We start from the raw sequence: 17,148 nt of genomic DNA on the forward strand, positions 1-17,148 counted from the left end.
ACAGTATAGATGCCCTCTCAGGGTATGTCTACACTGCAATGTAAGCCCAGGGTTAGCAGAAGTCATGTCAGCAGCCCCAATACATGAACAGAAACCACGAGGGAAAGACCCACCCTCAAATAAGCTGGGCAGTGTCCTTCTCCCTACGGTTCATAAGTCCAGCAACCAAACGTCCTTTAACATGAGCCATCCCCTCTCTGTACCCCACTCACAGCTGCTGTCCTTAGTCAGTGCAAGCCCAGAGGTGCCTCTGTACAGTTCACCTGCCATCCTGGGTGGAAGAGGGGGAAAATAAGAAGGCACCGTACTCACTCTATTGTCTAGGGACTCACGCATCCCTCTACAGCCACCCTGTCCTAAAATTGGTCTAACACCTAAATTTTACTATTGAGACCCAAACCCTAGCCCACTTGGCTTTGGAACCCATGTCCCCTGCCTAGCAAGTGCTATTGAATTGAGGGTGAGTCCCTCAATCGGGGTCTGCCTATAACAAGGAGACTGGGAATCCAACACCAGCCAAAAGTGATCATTTCGGCAAGCAACCCAACATATTTCCAACATACTGTAAAATCGACATGCAGACTCATACACGAAACCTTGCAAGAAAATCTTCCTGAGGGGGTCTGAAGCACCTGCTGCTGGAGGGAAGGAGGGAGCTGTGGGTTGGGATTGAGGAGCACTGGGAATAGGAGGGTGCTGTGGGCTGGGATTGAGGGGCAGCGTGAGGAGAAGGGGCCTGTGGGTTGGGATTGAGGAGCACTGGGAATAGGAGGGGGCTGTGGGTTGGGACAGAGGAGAAGGGTGAAGAGGAGCAGGCTCTGGTTGGGAGTGAGGAGCAGTGAGCATAGGAGGGACTGAGGGTTGGGTCTGAGGGGCACTGGGAAAAGAGGGGACATGGGTTTAGGCTGAAGAGCATCTTCATTTGGGGATCCAGCAGGACAGGGGAAGGCAGCAGGTGATTCTAATTCCTTAGGGATATTCTGTGTGTTTGTACGTGTGTGTGTGTGTGCAGGGAAGGAACATGCTCTATGCCCAGAAGCCTTTATTCCTCCAGCCTGCAAGGACAGAGGGGCTGTCAGGAAGTTGCCCCTTCAATACCCCCCACACAAAAAGACCCTTCTGAGGAAAGGGAAAATCCTGCAGAGAAAAAGTAACATCAAAGAGGACTCCAGCAAGACAGCTTAAGATCTTGGTGAGTAGTTTATTACCTGACCAGGGACTTGAACCCTGAACCCTCAGATTAAAAATCTGATGCTTTGCCAACTGAGCTAGCCAGGCTCACATAGTAAAAGTGGAAGTTGGTGCAGAGGAGAAACTAGTCAAGAAAACAAGAGCGGGAAACAATAGGGGAAACCTGCTGCTCTCTCTGGCCTGGTGAGGGGGCTGTGCCGATCGGGTGTCCGCACTCAGTTCGGCATCAATATGGGGATCCCGGGGAAGCTTGGGGTCCCCAGGTTGCCTAAGGAGGGGTGAACCGGCCCAGGTCAGAAACGGAGCAGGTCAAAACTCCTGTGCTGATCAGTAGTGGGGTCGCGCCTGTGAATAGCCCCTGCAGCGTAGCCTGGGCAAGACAGTGAGACACGGTCTCTTTTTATACACCCCCCTCCCCCGCAGAGACTGTATGGGGGGATGGGCGCACCCATTGTGGGGATCCTGAACTGGTGGGAGGGAGGCACCATGTACCAGGGATCCCGAAACGCGGAACAGGGACACACACATACCAGGTGTCTTGCAGCAAGAGCTGCGGTCTTGATTTACAAACTGCAAGTGATGGGGAATTTACCACCTCCCTTGCGGAGCTTGTTCCACTAGATAATTAGCCTCATGGTTAAACAATGGTCATTTCCAGTTGGGATTTTCTGACATCGACTGCGAGCCAAGGGGTCTTGTTCAGTCTTTGTCTGGTGAATTAAAGAACCCTTTAAATCAGATATTCCTCCCTCTGGGAATTTGTAAAACGTATTTAAACCAGTGATTAAATCGCCTCTTAGCCTCCAGTCAATGAAATTAATTGAGCTTCTTCAGTCTCTCGCTGGAGACATTTCTCTTGTTTTTAAAGGCAAAAATCCTGATCTTTCCAACGGGAGCTGCTGCTTCAATGTTCAGTTTGGGGAGGGATTTGGCTGCACTCAGAGATCTGCCCGCGGGTTACAATCTGCGATCCGAAGGGCCGAACGCAAACAGCGTTTAGATGACAACGTTAGTGCCGCCCCCGTGTGGCCAAAGACTAGAACTGACCAGCAGAGTTTACAGCTGGAGCCTGGGACGCTCCTGAACAAACTGGGCACGAAGTCTCTCGCGTGGGATCCTCGCTGTGCAGCAGGAGGTTGAGGGAAGCTGGTTGTCAGGGCTCAGGGCTGCACCCTGCCATGCTGAGCCGGTGTCTGTGCTAAGGTTGGAGTCAATCAGGTGATTCTGGGAAGTTCGGGGTCCCCGGGCTCCCAAAGGGGGGGTGAAGTAGGTCACCCCTGGAGCAGGGAAAAGCTGCAGCTTGACAATGGGGTTGCTGCCCCTGTGAACAGCTGCTGTAGCACCGCCTGGGCAGGACAGGGAGAGCCAGTTATACCCCCCCGCCAGCCTGTATCGGGGGATGGGAGCACTCACACCCTGGGGACCCACCCACCAGAGATCTACTGGGGGGAGAGTGGCACCCACACACCCAGGATGTTATAGGGGGGGACAAGGGCATCCACACTCTGGGATCCTCTGCAGAGGGACAGACACCAACACATCCAGGATTCTGTATGGGGGGCAGAGGTACCCGGACACCTGGGCGGGGAAAGGGGGCACCGAAACATCCGGGATCTTACCTGGGAGGACAGCGGCGCCTGCAGCTCGACATGAGACGGGGACAGGGGAAGCAGAAGCATTATCCAGTTCCAGGATGTCCCCGTCTGGCCAAGGCACAGAGCTCACAAGTGGAGTTTAAAGCTCCAGCTGCCAGGCAGCAAAACAAGCCGGGCCCCGTGGCTGGTGCCTGTGATCCCAGCTCCTGGGGAGGGTGAAGCCAGCGGATCGCTTGAGCTCAGGAGTTCTGGGCTGAAGCAGGCTGTGCCGATCGGGTGTCCGCACTAAGTTTGGTATCAATATGGTGATCCCAGGGAAGCTTGGGGTCCCCAGGTTGCCTAAGGAGGGGTGAACCGGCCCAGATTGGTAACAGAGCAGGTCAAAACTCCCATGCCGATCAGTAGTGGGATCGCACCTGTGAATAGCCCCTGCAGTGTAGCATGAGTGAGACATGGTCTCTTTTTATACAGACACACCCCCCCACAGAGCCTGGATGGGGGGATGGGAGCACCCACACGCTGGGGATTCTGAATTGGGGGGAGGGTCGCACCCAAGCAACACGGATCTTGAAAAGGGGAACAGAGACACCCACAGATCCCGGATGGTTGCAGGCAGGGGAAACCACACACTGGAGCTAGTTCATGGGGTGGGGGACAGAGACACCCACCAGAGATCCTGGATGGGAGCACCCACATGATGGGGATCTTGAACTGGGAGGAGGGAAGCACCATGTACCAGAGGTTCTGAAGGGGGAACAGGGACACCCACACACCAAGTGTCTTGCAGCAAGAGCTGCGGTCTTGATTTACACAGGGCAGTGATGGGGAATTAACCACGTCCCTTGTGGAGCTTGTTCCACTAGATGATTAGCCTCACCAGGTCAACACTACGAGTTTATATCAAATTTAGCAGCATTAAATCACATTAACCCTGCACCCCTCCACACAACGAAGCCCTTTATATCGATATAAAGGGTTATTAATACTGATATCTGGGCTGGCCTACACTACGGGGGGAAATCGATCTAAGATACGCACCTTCAGCTATCGCACAGTGCACCATTGTGACCGCTCTGGACAGCAATCTGAAGTCGGAAGCGCTGGCCAGGTTGACAGGAAAAGCCCTCCGAACTTTTGAATTTCATTTCCTGTTTGCCCAGCGTGGAGCGCTGATCAGCACAGAGGACCATGCAGTCCCAGAATCAAAAAAGAGCTCCAGCATGGACCGTATGGGAGATACTGAAGCTGATCTCTGTATGGGGAGATGAATCTGTTCTATCAGAACTCCATTCCAAAAGACAAAATGCCAAAACATTTGAAAAAATCTCCAAGGCTATGATGGACAGAGGCCACAACAGGGACTCAACACAGTGCTGAAACTTAAGGAGCTGAGAGAAGCGTACCAGAAAGGCAAAGAATGAAATGGACACTCACGGAGGGAGAGGTGATTGATGACTGTAGCTATCCCAAAGTTCCCGCACTCTCCGAAAAGCATTTGAATTCTTGGCTGACTTCCCAAAGCCTGAAGGGTCAAAAACATTGTTGCAGGTGGTTCAGGGCAGATGTCGTCGCCCCCCCTCCCCCCGTGAAAGCAAAGGGAAAAAAATAATTTCTCGCGTTTTTTCAATGTCACCGTATGTCTACTGGATGCTGCTATCAGACGCGGTGCTGCAGCGCTACACAGCAGCATCCCCTTCCCTTCCCTTCCCTTGCGGACGGCAGACGGTACAGTAGGGCTGGTATCCGTCATCGTCATCCCGTGAGTACTCCTGGCTGGCCTCGGTGAGGTCGCCCAGGGGCGCCTGGGCAAAAATAGGAATGACTCCCAGGTCATTCTTTTCTTTAAGCTTTGTCTAATGGAGATTCACTCCTGCCTGGAATAACATAGCAGCTGGATGCTGCCCTCCCCGCCCCCTTTGAGCTCTACTTGCAGAGGCAATAAAGTCAGTGTTGTTTCATATTCCTGCATTCTTTATTACTTCATCACACAAATGGGGGGATAACTGCCATGGTAGCCCAGGAGGGGTGGGGGAGGAGGGAAGCAATGGGTGGGGTTGTTGCAGGGGCACCCCCTAGCATGGCATGCAGCTCATCATTTCTGCGGGATGTCTGGGGCTCTGACCTGGATCGGCCATTTGCTTCTCTGGTTCTTTTGTACGCTTGCCTGATAGTCTAGACAGGACTGACTCTCCCTTGAAACAAAACTTAAAGAAGAGAATGACCTGGGGAGTCATTCCCATTTTTGTCCATACGCCCCCAGCCAACCTCACCGAAGCCGGCCAGGAACACCCATGACAGCAGCAAATGGTTCAGTATAACTAGCAACTGTCATTGTCAACTTGCAAAGCAGCAGACGGGACGGTATGGCTGGTAACCATCTTTGCTAACTTGCAAAAGGCAAGGGGATGCTGCTGTGTAGCGTTGCAGTACCGCGTCTGTCAGCACCATCAAATAGACATACGGTGACAGTGAAAAAAGGCTGAACGGGCTCCATGGTTGCCGTGCTATGGCGTCTGCCCGGGCAATCCAGGAAATATGGTACGAAATGATTGTCTGCCGTTTATTTCACGAAGGGAGCATTGAGTGACGACATTTACCCAGAATCACTCACGACACTGTTTTTGCCCCATCAGGCATTGGGATCTCAACCCAGAATTCCAATGGGCTGGGGAGACTGTGGGAAGTATGGGATAGCTATGGGATAGCTACCCACAGTGCAACGCTCTGGAAATCGACGCTAGCCTCGGTACATGGACGCACACCGCCGAATTAATGTGCTTAGTGTGTCCGCGTGCACTCAACTTTATACAATCTGTTTCCAAAAACAGGTTTCTGTAAAATTGGAATAATCCCGTAGTGTAGACATACCCTGTGGTTAACAACTTTGGTGGCTAATTGAAAGGCTGATTGTTCAAACCCAAGTGAAGATAGAGGTGGGTTTTTTTTAGTAATGAGAATCCAATACATTTTAACAGGCAGAAAATCTCCTCAATGCTGCTCTAGCCTCATTGGGCAAGCATAAGTGGTACTTTTGCCAGATGCATTGGTGGTATAGTGGTGAGCTTAGCTGTTTTCCAAGCAGTTGACTTGGGTTTGATTCCCAACCAATGCAGGGATGTCATGTTTTCTCTGCTGGGAATTGGTTTAATTTCAGTCACATTGTATCAGTTTATCAATGGAATGAGAGAATCAATGTCCTGCAGGTCATTCAACACACAATGGAGGAAGAAAGGGGTGGGACTATACAATGAGCTGTTGGAGTTATCCTGGTATTACAATGTTTGGTTTATCTATTTTTAATTCCTTTACTTCCCACTCCGTTTTAGACTCAGAGCCTTTAAGGTCAGAAGGGACCAGTGTGATCATCTAGTCCGACATGCTGCACCCCGCAGGCCAAAAGACCCCACCCACCCACTCCTGTAATAGACCCGGGAGGGGAGGCAGCTCTGTGCTCTGCCCCTACCCCAGGCAGCACATGGAGGCCCTCTGCTCCCCTCCCCCAGTGGGTGTGCAGCGATGTGCCAGCAGCACTGAGGTGGCTCCCTGCCCACTCTGCCTCCGTCCCTCCGTGCCCACTCGCAGAAGTGGTTGGCATGTCCCAGCATCCCCTGGGGCGTGGGGAGTGTCTCCATTCATTGCCCCTGCCCTGAGTACCAACTCCGCAGTTCCCATTGGCCAGGAACTGCAGCCAATGGGAGCTCCGGGGGCGGCACCTGCAGGCAGCAGCGCCTGCAGGCAGCGGCACACAGAGACCCCCTGGCACGGCCCACCTAGGACCTGCTGATGCAGGGTTGTGTGTACCAGTCACTTTGGGAGCTGCACTGCCTGGGGTAAGCGCCACCCCTCCTGCACCCCAACTCCCCCCCCCCAGCACAGAGCCCGCAGCCCGCACCCAAATTTCCTCCCAGAGCTTTGCTTGTCATCCTTTCACCCAGAATCATCCTTCTTCTCCTGGGCTGCAAGTAGCCATCCCTGGGAAGCCAAGAGGCAGGCACAGGATTCTACCTCCCAGCAGCCAACCGCACCTCCCCAGGCTTTGCAGAACGAATGGTGGTGCTCTACTAACCCCACTTAGCCGCACTGAGGTGCTTAGCTTCTGCCCTGCCTTCCTCAGCTCGACTTTCCTCTTTTGCCCCATTCCTGCCTCACTCCCTCCTTTGGCAAATCACACAAAGGAGGCCAGCAGGAAGAGCCGGCCGCCATAGGCCAACCTCCAAGGGCAGAGGAGACCAAGCCACAAGGCGTCAAAAGGTTACTGGCCAAGGTCCTCTAGCTTTCCCCTGCAGATGCCAAGGCTTTTTCCCAGCTCAGTTTACCACCCTCTATTCTGCAGGGGTTGAGTTTATCGCAGGTGTTACCCCAAATTGGGTCAGCTAGTCAGCGTAGGAGGACTAATGACTCACCAGAGATTGGCAGAAAGCAGCACGTTTGTTATAATAACAGCTAAGCTCAAATGAAGAAGTGGGGGGTGTCACACTCACACTCACATACTCATGCTCCCAGGACAGGCACAGCACTGGAGATGTCAGGATTCTGCAAGGTAAGTGTCCCACAGCGCAGCTATGGATGGTGCGATGAAGGTAAGTCTTCCTGAGGCACAATGAAATACAACGCAGAGAACCACTGGCCAGGCGGTCCGGGCGAAGGGTATTCACTGGAGGTACAAGCTTGTGAGTGCTCTCCTGAGCACATGGCCCCTTCCCCTTTTAAGGGCCTGCACCTAATGGCCTGCGACTAGAGATGACTTGGCTGCATCTGGTTGGTCACACTCCACCCTGGGCAGTGTCCATGCTCTGGGTGTGTGAGTGCTGCCTAATTAGCGTCCCAGACGCCTTGTCTACCTGGGAGCTCTTCTGCTCTTCAACCAGCCCATTCATCCCACCAGCATTCCAGGAGGGAGCGGGAGGCGAAAGCCACTTCACAGGCATTCAGAGAGGGAGAGGAGACAAAAGTGGGAGCAGGGGAAGTACAACAGACCTTTTGAGCATAGAAATCACTGCTGCTCCTACAACAGCAGGAGCTGGGAAAATCAAACCAGCATGTTTCTGCCTGGTTTCGAACTAGGGACCTTTTGCATATTAGGCAAACGTGATAACCACTAAACTACAGAAACTCTGTCATAGGCACCTGCCCCTCCCTTCATAAGAACATAAGAATGGCCACACTGGGTCAGACCAAAGGTCCATCCAACCCCGCATCCTATCTGCCAACAGTTGCCAATGCCAGGTGCCCCAGAGGGACTGAACCTAACAGGTAATGACCAAATGATCTCTCTCCTGCCATCCATCTCCACCCTCTGACAAACAGAGACTAGGGACACCATTCCTTACCCAGCCTGGCTAATAGCCATTCATGGACTTAACCTCCATTCATTTATCTGCAAAAAGAAAGAGGAGTACTTGTGGCACCTTAGAAACTAACAAATTTATTTGAGCATAAGCTTTCCTGGGCTAAAACCAACTTCATTGGATGCATGCAGTGGAAAATACAGCAGGAAGATATATATATATATACACACACAGAGAACATGAAAAATTGGGTGTTGCCATATACAGTATAACGAGAGTGATCAGTTAAGGTGAGCTATTATCAGCAGGAGAAAAAAACCTTTTGTAGTGGCTTTCATGGCCTTTGAGAAAGCAAGACAGAGCCTTGGAAGACCCAGCAGGGTTTGTGGAACAGGAATTGTTCTCAGATTCCACTGAGACTTCAGCTCAGATTGCAGGATTCAAAGTCCTGAGTACTGGCCCTTATACCATGGGACCAGCAGAGCACCTGTTGATTACTGTAGACTTCCAGCAGGGAGGACTCTGTGGGCAGGGGCGGCTCTAGGCATTTTGCCGCCCCAAGCACGGCAGGCAGGTTGCCTTCGGCAGCTTGCCTGCGGGAGGTCCGCCAAAGTCGCAGGACCAGCGGACCCTTCACAGGCACGCCGCCGAAGGCAGCCTGCCTGCCACCCTCGCAGCGACCGGCAGAGCACCCCCCGCGGCTTGCTGTCCCAAGCATGCGCTTGGTGTGCTGGGGCCTGGAGCCGCCCCTGTCTGTGGCGGACAATTTTTTCTGGCAGGGAGGACTCAGTGGGAACATGCCTCTCTGGCCATGGACTTAACCTCCATTCATTTATCTGCAAAAAGAAAGAGGAGTACTTGTGGCACCTTAGAGACTTACAAATTTATTTGAGCATAAGCTTTTGTGGGCTAAAACTCACTTCATCGGATGCATGCAGTGGAAAATGCAGCAGGAAGATATATACACAGAGAACATGAAAAAATGGGTGTTGCCATACACACTATAACAAGAGTGAGCAGTTAAGGTGAGCTATTATCAGCAGGAGAAAATAACCTTTTGTAGTGATTATTGGGATGGCCCATTTCCAACAGTTGACAGGAAGGTTTGAGTAACAGTAGGGGGACAAATAAACATGGGGAAATAGTTTGACTTTGTGTAATGACCCATCCACTCCCAGTCTTTATTCAAGCCTAATTTAATGGTGTCCACTTTGCAAATTAATTCCACTTCAGCAGTCTCTCGTGGGAGTCTGGTTTTGAAGATTATTTGTTGTAATATTGCGACTTTTAGGTCTGTAAATGAGTGACCAGAGAAACTGAAGTGTTCTCCAACTGGTTTTTGAATGTTATAATTCTTTACATGTGATTTATGTCCATTTATTCTTTTACGTAGAGACTGTCTGGTTTGGCCAATGTACATGGCAGAAGGGCATTACTGGCACATAATAGCATATATCACATTGGTAGATGTGCAGGTGAACGAGCCTCTGATAGTGTGGCTGATGTGATTAGGTCCTATGATGGTGTCCCCTAAATAGATATGTGGACAGAGTTGGCAACGGGCTTTGTTGCAAGGATAGGTTCCTGGGTTAGTGTTTTTTGTTGTGTGGTTGCTGGTAAGTATTTGCTTCAGGTTGGGGGGCTGTCTGTAAGTAAGGACTGGTCTATCTCCCAAGATCTGTGAGAGTGAGGGATAGGTTGTAGATCCTTGATGATGCACTGGAGAGATTTCAGTTGGGGGCTGAAGGTGACGGCTAGTGGGGTTCTGTTACTTTCTTTGTTGGGCCTGTCCTGTAGTAGGTGATTTCTGGGTACTCTTCTGGCTCTGACAATCTGTTTTTTCACTTCAGCAGGTGGGTATTGTAGTTGTAAGAACAGCTGATAGAGATCTTGTAGGTGTTTGTCTCTGTTTGAGGGGTTGGAGCAAATGCAGTTGTATCTTAGAGCTTGGCTGTAGACAATGGATTGTGTGGTGTGCTCTGGTGAAAGCTAGAGGCATGTAGGTAAGTATAATGGTCAGTAGGTTTATGGTATAGGATGGTGTTTATGTGACCATCGCTTATTAGCACTGTAGTGTCTAGGAAGTGGTTTTCTTGTGTGGACTGGTCCAGGCTGAGGTTGATGGTGGGATGGAAATTGTTGAAATCATGGTGGAATTCCTCAAGGGTTTTCTCTTCTGTGGGTCCAGATGATGAAGATGTCATCAGTGTAGCGCAAGTAGAGTAGGGGCATTAGGGGATGAGAGCTGAGGAAGTGTTGTTCTAAGTCAGCCATAAAAATGTTGGCATACTGTGGGGCCATGCGGGTACCCATAGCAGTGCTGCTGACTTGAAGGTATACATTGTCCCCAAATCTGTTATGAGTGAGGACAAAGTCACAAAGTTCAGCCACCAGGTTTGCCATGACATTATCGGGGATACTGTTCCTGATGGCTTGTAATCCATCTTTGTGTGGCATGTTGGTGTAGAGGGCTTTTTTGGCCTGCTGCTTCTCTGTCTGGGAGGTTTTTGTCAGCCCTGGCACACAAAAAGGGCATCATTGCGAGCGCCCATGAAGGTGAGATGAATTTTTGCCTGCCTTGCTCAGCTTGACTTGCTTCCTCATCCCATTCCTGCCTTAGATCCTGGGTCGCCTGGTGGCTGAAGATGGTCCATTGTCTCAAGCGGTGCCAGAGCCTGACACAGTGCCCCTGGGCAGCCTTTGCTCTGCACATGCCGGCCGTGCACATTTGCAAATACTTTAAAACTCCTGTCAGTAAGTTCTGGGGACAGTTGCTCACCTTCAGAGGAAGCTCCCTAAAATTAGCCTGTCTCACCCAGTGGTACATTGACCTCTGTTCAGACTGAGCCGAAGGGGGGCGGGCCTCGCTGCTGTGGCTGCCACTGCTGTGAGGGTGGCCACTGTTGCGGATGAAGCCATCCTGGAAGCACCTTCCACCTAGCCACTCACTGAAAATCCTGTAGGATGTAAGGTGTGAATAGAAGAACACTGGGGGAGGGGGGCTTCCTAATCTCCTCCCCCTTCTGCCACCATCGGCCATTCCATACCCAGTGCTGCACCCAGTGGGGTAAAAAAAAATACAGCTATATCGGAAGAGTCAGTTGCGTTCTTTGTGGTTGCCCCACCATTCCCCTCGGGCCTGATCTGACCTCCAGCTCAGCCACCCACTGAAAATTGAAAAGCAAAACAGTAGAGCCGTACAAGGCTTCAAAGCCCACCAGGCCCAACCCCTCTTCTAATACAACAGAAAAGCTGCACTTCTCCTGACTAGGTAGGAACGTCCTATGGCCTCACAAGAAGTGGAAGGCTATCGTGTTCGGTCTCAGCAGCACTCGTGGAGCAGGGGGAAACACATGGCTGAGGAAATTCCCCACAGCCAGAAGATAGGTCTTGAGCATCACAAATTTGTAGGTTAATGACAAGGTCCACTTACGCCACTGGCTGAGCCATTCCTCACAGGCCAGCAACCATTTCTCCCAGTTCGCGTTCCCCACCTTGTCCCCAGCCGAACACTAGAAGGCCCAGCCATCAACCTGCCCACTCTTGCAGCTCTCCTCTTCCGCCCTGACTGATGGGGGGAGTATTGAGCCTCCCTCCCTTAGGCCCTTCAGCATCCCTGGGGAACACCAATGCTGCCCAAGTGACTTTGGGCCAATAGGTCAACCAATAGGGCTGCCTCCTAGGCCAGGCTGCAGCCCAGCTTCAGGACTCAGAGGAAATGGAGCTCACATCCCTACCTACAGGACTCCAGGCACGGCCAGTCTTCTGGATCAAACATCCCCTCTTGTGCTCAAGTCACAACAGCTAGCGGGCAAAAGACAGGCTTTCATGGCCTTTGAGAAAGCAAGATAGAGCCTTGGAAGACCCAGCAAGGTTTGTGGCACAGGAATTGTCCTCAGATCCCACTGAGACTTCAGCTCAGATTGCAGGATTCAAAGTCCCGAGTGCTGCCCTTACACCATGGGACCAATAGGAAACACCCAGACCTCTGCTGAGCTCTGGTGTGGACGACCCTGTGCTGGCAGCCCTGCATTTGCTCACCAAGTTGTCATGCAGCAGTTTGCTGCAGCTCCCAGAGGCCTTTCTTAAACCAGACTGAGAGGCCAGTGGGCATGTGAGGAAGTTGCCCCTTCAGTCCCAGGCAGTACATGGCCATTCCTAGTGAAATGCTGTTGTGTATTTGGTTGTCATGGTTTTTGTTGCTATGGCAACTGAGTTAGATTATTATGGGTTAGCTCAGCCAGCTTCAGCCGGCTGAGTGAGCTCTCTGTCTCTGTAAATAAAATGGTGGTTTTGTTAGCTGTCTGCTGTCTGGCCTCAACTGATTTCTTCCTAAACCGGCTCCCCCCAAGGATATAACAAATGCCAAGTCCTGGGGAAAAAAAGGTGGTGTCAAATAACATCCTGGAGAGACACTTTCTTCCATTTTGAGGGGAACAGTTCCTTCTTCACCTGACCAGGGACTTGAACCCTGGACCCTCAGATTAAAAGTCTGATGCTCTGCCAACTGAGCTAGCCAGGCTCACATATAAACAAAAACACATTTCATGCAGAAGAGAAACTAGTCATGAAAATGAGGGCAGGAAACAATACAGAAAACCTGCTACTCTCGCTCTCTTAGCAGTCCTAGCCCCAGCCTGCTCCTCCATCCGGCGCCCTGAGGCCTTATTCTTTTTTTAGTTAAATATCAAATCCAGAAGAAAACACAGTTATACAAAACAAAATGAAATCACAAACAGAAATGTCATTGGAAATAAAAAACTAAAAAAGGAAAATGCAATCCCCATCACTTTATCATGTGGGGGCCATTCCTGTATCGAGAGCACCCGCGAAGGTCCCTGTCTGCTTACGAGAAACCTGGAGGAACTCATACCACAGCCTGAACATGAAACTCAACTGCTCCCAGGTGCCGCAGTAAAACCCTATCCCTGCTGTGATGTTGATGATTTTATGAAAATATACTAATGAGTGTGAATATAATAGGAGTACTTGTGGCACCTTAGAGACTAACAAATTTATTTCAGCATAAGCTTTCATGGGCTACAGCTCACTTCAGATGCATCCGAGGAAGTGAGCTGTAGCCCATGAAAGCTTATGCTGAAATAAATTTGTTATTCTCTAAGGTGCCACAAGTACTCCTGTTCTTTTTGCAGATACAGACTAACACAGCTGCTACTCTGAAACCTGTGAATATAATGTAACTGGAACATGCTTCATGCAAAAGGTCTCTTGTACAGTATCATTACAAAGCTTATTATCTATTGTGTGTGTTCATCCTATTTGTATGAACCGATCATTCTTGTATCTGAAACTAGAAATATGAACTATAACTCTGAGGTCCTGTTGTAATGATGCAAAGTGTGGGCCATTAATAGTGGTTTGGACTCTTGATGTCTCCCATTAACCAGGACAATTGACTGGAGATGGCTGTGTCCTGCACCATCTGTGAGTCAAGCCAGGAAGAATGAAGGCTTGGGGGTCTCACAGGACATGTGACCATGTCACCTGGTACAGGAATCCATCTTAAACCTGGGGCTCTTCCTCAGGACAGAGACAAAAGATTCCTGCCTTGTACCAAAGCTGTATAAGGGGGTGGAACTGAACAAACATGGCTGCAGTCATGAGACATCCCCTAGCTACCACTTGAGCTGGAACAAGGACTGTACCAGGTGAAAAGGTTGGGCCCAGACAAGAAATAAGTCTAGTCTGCGAAAGAAGCTTATTGGAAGATCTCTGAGGGTGAGATTTGATCTGTATTGAGTTTCATACTGTATTAGGCTTGGACTTGCATGTTTTTGTTTTATTTTGCTCTATGGAGAATACAAACTGCACAGAGAAGGAAAAGTTAATGCCTTAGAAAAGTCTGTGTGTGTGTGTGTGTGTGTTAGATGGGTGGGAGGGTATCTAGAAACCAGTCTCCTATAGTTTCTTTTCTCTGATTTTCTGTAGAAAATCTGAAGCAGGCAGCAAAAGCCATTGCCTTCTCTGAGGTTTGAACTCAGGACCTTCAGATTATGACACTGACACGCTGCCAACTGCGCTAAGAAGGCTTGAAAAAGTTTTAGGCTCAGTGTATATAGGACCTGCCTACAGCAGTGACTGGGGCAGGGAAGGAGCCAGGGATGTGCTGGAAGAAGCAGGGAGCTTTGGTGACCAGAGACTTTTCCTGGCAGCTTTCACAGCAGCAAAGAAATCAATTCAGGCTGCCAGTGGACAATCTACTGGAACTAATGGCAGCACAGGGGGGATGTTTCCAAGCTATGCACCTACTTCTAGGAACTTACTCTCCTTTTCCTTTCCATGCAAATTAAGCAAAGCAAGTTGGGGAAACTACACAGGTAATAGAAACCAGGGCGCCACATAAGGCTTGAATTCATAACCCAGTACAATCCTCTTCTGCATTAACCAGTTGCACCACTGCAGGTGCTTCTTAGACAAAGCTGGGAAGCAGGCTGTTATCAGTCTCTGTGGGTCATACCTTTGCCTGGCGATTGTCAGGCTGATGCATCAAACCTAACTCAAGATGCAGCTTTTCAGCCATAAGACTCCAGGACATTTTAACAGGAAGAAAATCTCCTCTGTTCTGGTTTAGCCCCATTTGACTCCTTCTGCTCATCTTCTCCCCCTCCCTCCAGTCTCTTTCCTTCCCCACTGGGGCCATGCAGAGAGGAGCCCCAGTCAGTCTCTGTCACAGAGTCTGTATCCCATAAAAGGAGGGAGGGAGGGGTTGCTCCAAAACATTGATAATGGCGAGTGGAGGGGAGGAGTGGGCGTGGTTAGGGGGAGAAAAGATGGAGAACTAACAGTGGGTCCCAGAGAGATTCCCCCAGATTGGGGAGATCCCCTGCTGCCCCGCATCAGCCAGCTGTGGGAAGAACAACTTGGGATTGCTTGGGGAAGCCACCTTTAAAAACACAAGTGTAACATGCTAGTTACATTTTAATAAGACCAAAGCCTCCTCAAACTGAGGGTCACAATCACTGGAATGATTTTGCCTTGACATTTTACCAGCCGCAGACACAAAGCGAGTCAAATTTCAGTTTCCGTTTGGAGTCAGTGCGCACACAAGAATCCGTAGGCTTTTAATTCCTTAGGTTCTGCTGCCATTTCATTTCTGTCCTGTTCCAAGATTTATTGTTGTGCAAAGCAACGTTAGGCCCTTGGGAGTGTCTCCCCTGGTCCCACCTGCTGCCCCGGTCAAGTTAAAAGAGCCCGAGAACCCCCACAACCACCACCAGCAGCACAAGGGGGCTAAGGCAGTTTCATAAGAACATAAGAACATAAGAAAGGCCGTACCGGGTCAGACCAGAGGTCCATCTAGCCCAGTATCTGTCTACCGACAGTGGCCAATGCCAGGTGCCCCAGAGGGAGTGAACCTAACAGGCAATGATCAAGTGATCTCTCTCCTGCCATCCATCTCCATCCTCTGACGAACAGAGGCTAGGGACACCATTCTTACCCATCCTGGCTAATAGCCATTTATGGACTTAGCCACCATGAATTTATCCAGTCCCCTTTTAAACATTGTTATAGTCCTAGCCTTCACAACCTCCTCAGGTAAGGAGTTCCACAAGTTGACTGTGCGCTGCGTGAAGAAGAACTTCCTTTTATTTGTTTTAAACCTGCTGCCTATTAATTTCATTTGGTGACCCCTAGTTCTTGTATTATGGGAATAAGTAAATAACTTTTCCTTATCCACTTTCTCAACATCACTCATGATTTTATATACCTCTATCATGTCCCCCCTTAGTCTTCTCTTTTCCAAACTGAAGAGTCCTAGCCTCTTTAATCTTTCCTCATATGGGACCCTCTCTAAACCCCTAATCATTTTAAGCAGCAAAGAATCCTGTGGCACCTTATAGACTAACAGATGTTTTTGCAGCATGAGCTTTCGTGGGTGAATACCCACTTCTTCGGATGCAAGACTTGCATCCGAAGAAGTGGGTATTCACCCACGAAAGCTCATGCTGCAAAAACATCTGTTAGTCTATAAGGTGCCACAGGATTCTTTGCTGCTTCTACAGAACCAGACTAACACGGCTACCCCTCTGATACCTAATCATTTTAGTTGCTCTTTTCTGAACCTTTTCTAGTGCTAGAATATCTTTTTTGAGGTGAGGAGACCACATCTGTACACAGTATTTGAGATGTGGGCGTACCATGGATTTATATAAGGGCAATAATATATTCTCAGTCTTATTCTCTATCCCCTTTTTAATGATTCCTAACATCCTGTTTGCTTTTTTGACCGCCTCTGCACACTGCGTGGACATCTTCAGAGAACTATCCACGATAACTCCAAGATCTTTTTCCTGACTCGTTGTAGCTAAATTAGCCCCCATCATGTTGTATGTATAGTTGGGGTTATTTTTTCCAATGTGCATTACTTTACATTTATCCACATTAAATTTCATTTGCCATTTTGTTGCCCAATCACTTAGTTTTGTGAGATCTTTTTGAAGTTCTTCACAATCTGCTTTTGTCTTAACTATCTTGAGCAGTTTAGTATCATCTGCAAACTTTGCCACCTCACTGTTTACCCCTTTCTCCAGATCATTTATGAATAAATTGAATAGGATTGGTCCTAGGACTGACCCTTGGGGAACACCACTAGTTACCCCTCTCCATTCTGAGAATTTACCATTAATTCCTACCCTTTGTTCCCTGTCCTTTAACCAGTTCTCAATCCATGAAAGGACCTTTCCTTTTATCCCATGACAGCTTAATTTACGTAAGAGCCTTTGGTGAGGGACCTTGTCAAAGGCTTTCTGGAAATCTAAGTACACTATGTCCACCGGATCCCCCTTGTCCACATGTTTGTTGACCCCTTCAAAGAACTCTAATAGATTAGTAAGACACGATTTCCCTTTACAGAAACCATGTTGACTATTGCTCAAGAGTTTATGTTTTTCTATGTGTCTGACAATTTTATTCTTTACTATTGTTTCAACTAATTTGCCCGGTACCGACGTTAGACTTACCGGTCTGTAATTGCCGGGATCACCCCTAGAGCCCTTTTTAAATATTGGCGTTACATTAGCTAACTTCCAGTCATTGGGTACCGAAGCCGATTT

General features: G+C 49.5%; 4 non-coding genes across 4 annotated transcripts; all 4 read right to left on the reverse strand.

The window, feature by feature from the left end:
- Window positions 1-1,205: 1,205 nt before the first annotated feature.
- Window positions 1,206-1,278, reverse strand: TRNAK-UUU. The gene has a single exon. It is a non-coding gene; the product is annotated as a tRNA-Lys (tRNA).
- A 6,548-nt stretch (window positions 1,279-7,826) lies between these two features.
- On the reverse strand, window positions 7,827-7,899 carry TRNAI-AAU. Its single transcript has one exon. It is a non-coding gene; the product is annotated as a tRNA-Ile (tRNA).
- Window positions 7,900-12,523: 4,624 nt separating this feature from the next.
- Window positions 12,524-12,596, reverse strand: TRNAK-UUU. Its single transcript has one exon. It is a non-coding gene; the product is annotated as a tRNA-Lys (tRNA).
- A 1,455-nt stretch (window positions 12,597-14,051) lies between these two features.
- TRNAM-CAU lies at window positions 14,052-14,124 on the reverse strand. Its single transcript has one exon. It is a non-coding gene; the product is annotated as a tRNA-Met (tRNA).
- Between the last annotated feature and the right edge of the window lie 3,024 nt (window positions 14,125-17,148).

Source organism: Mauremys mutica, unplaced genomic scaffold (genome assembly GCF_020497125.1).
Source record: "Mauremys mutica isolate MM-2020 ecotype Southern unplaced genomic scaffold, ASM2049712v1 Super-Scaffold_100301, whole genome shotgun sequence".
In the NCBI taxonomy this organism is placed as follows: domain Eukaryota; kingdom Metazoa; phylum Chordata; order Testudines; family Geoemydidae; genus Mauremys; species Mauremys mutica.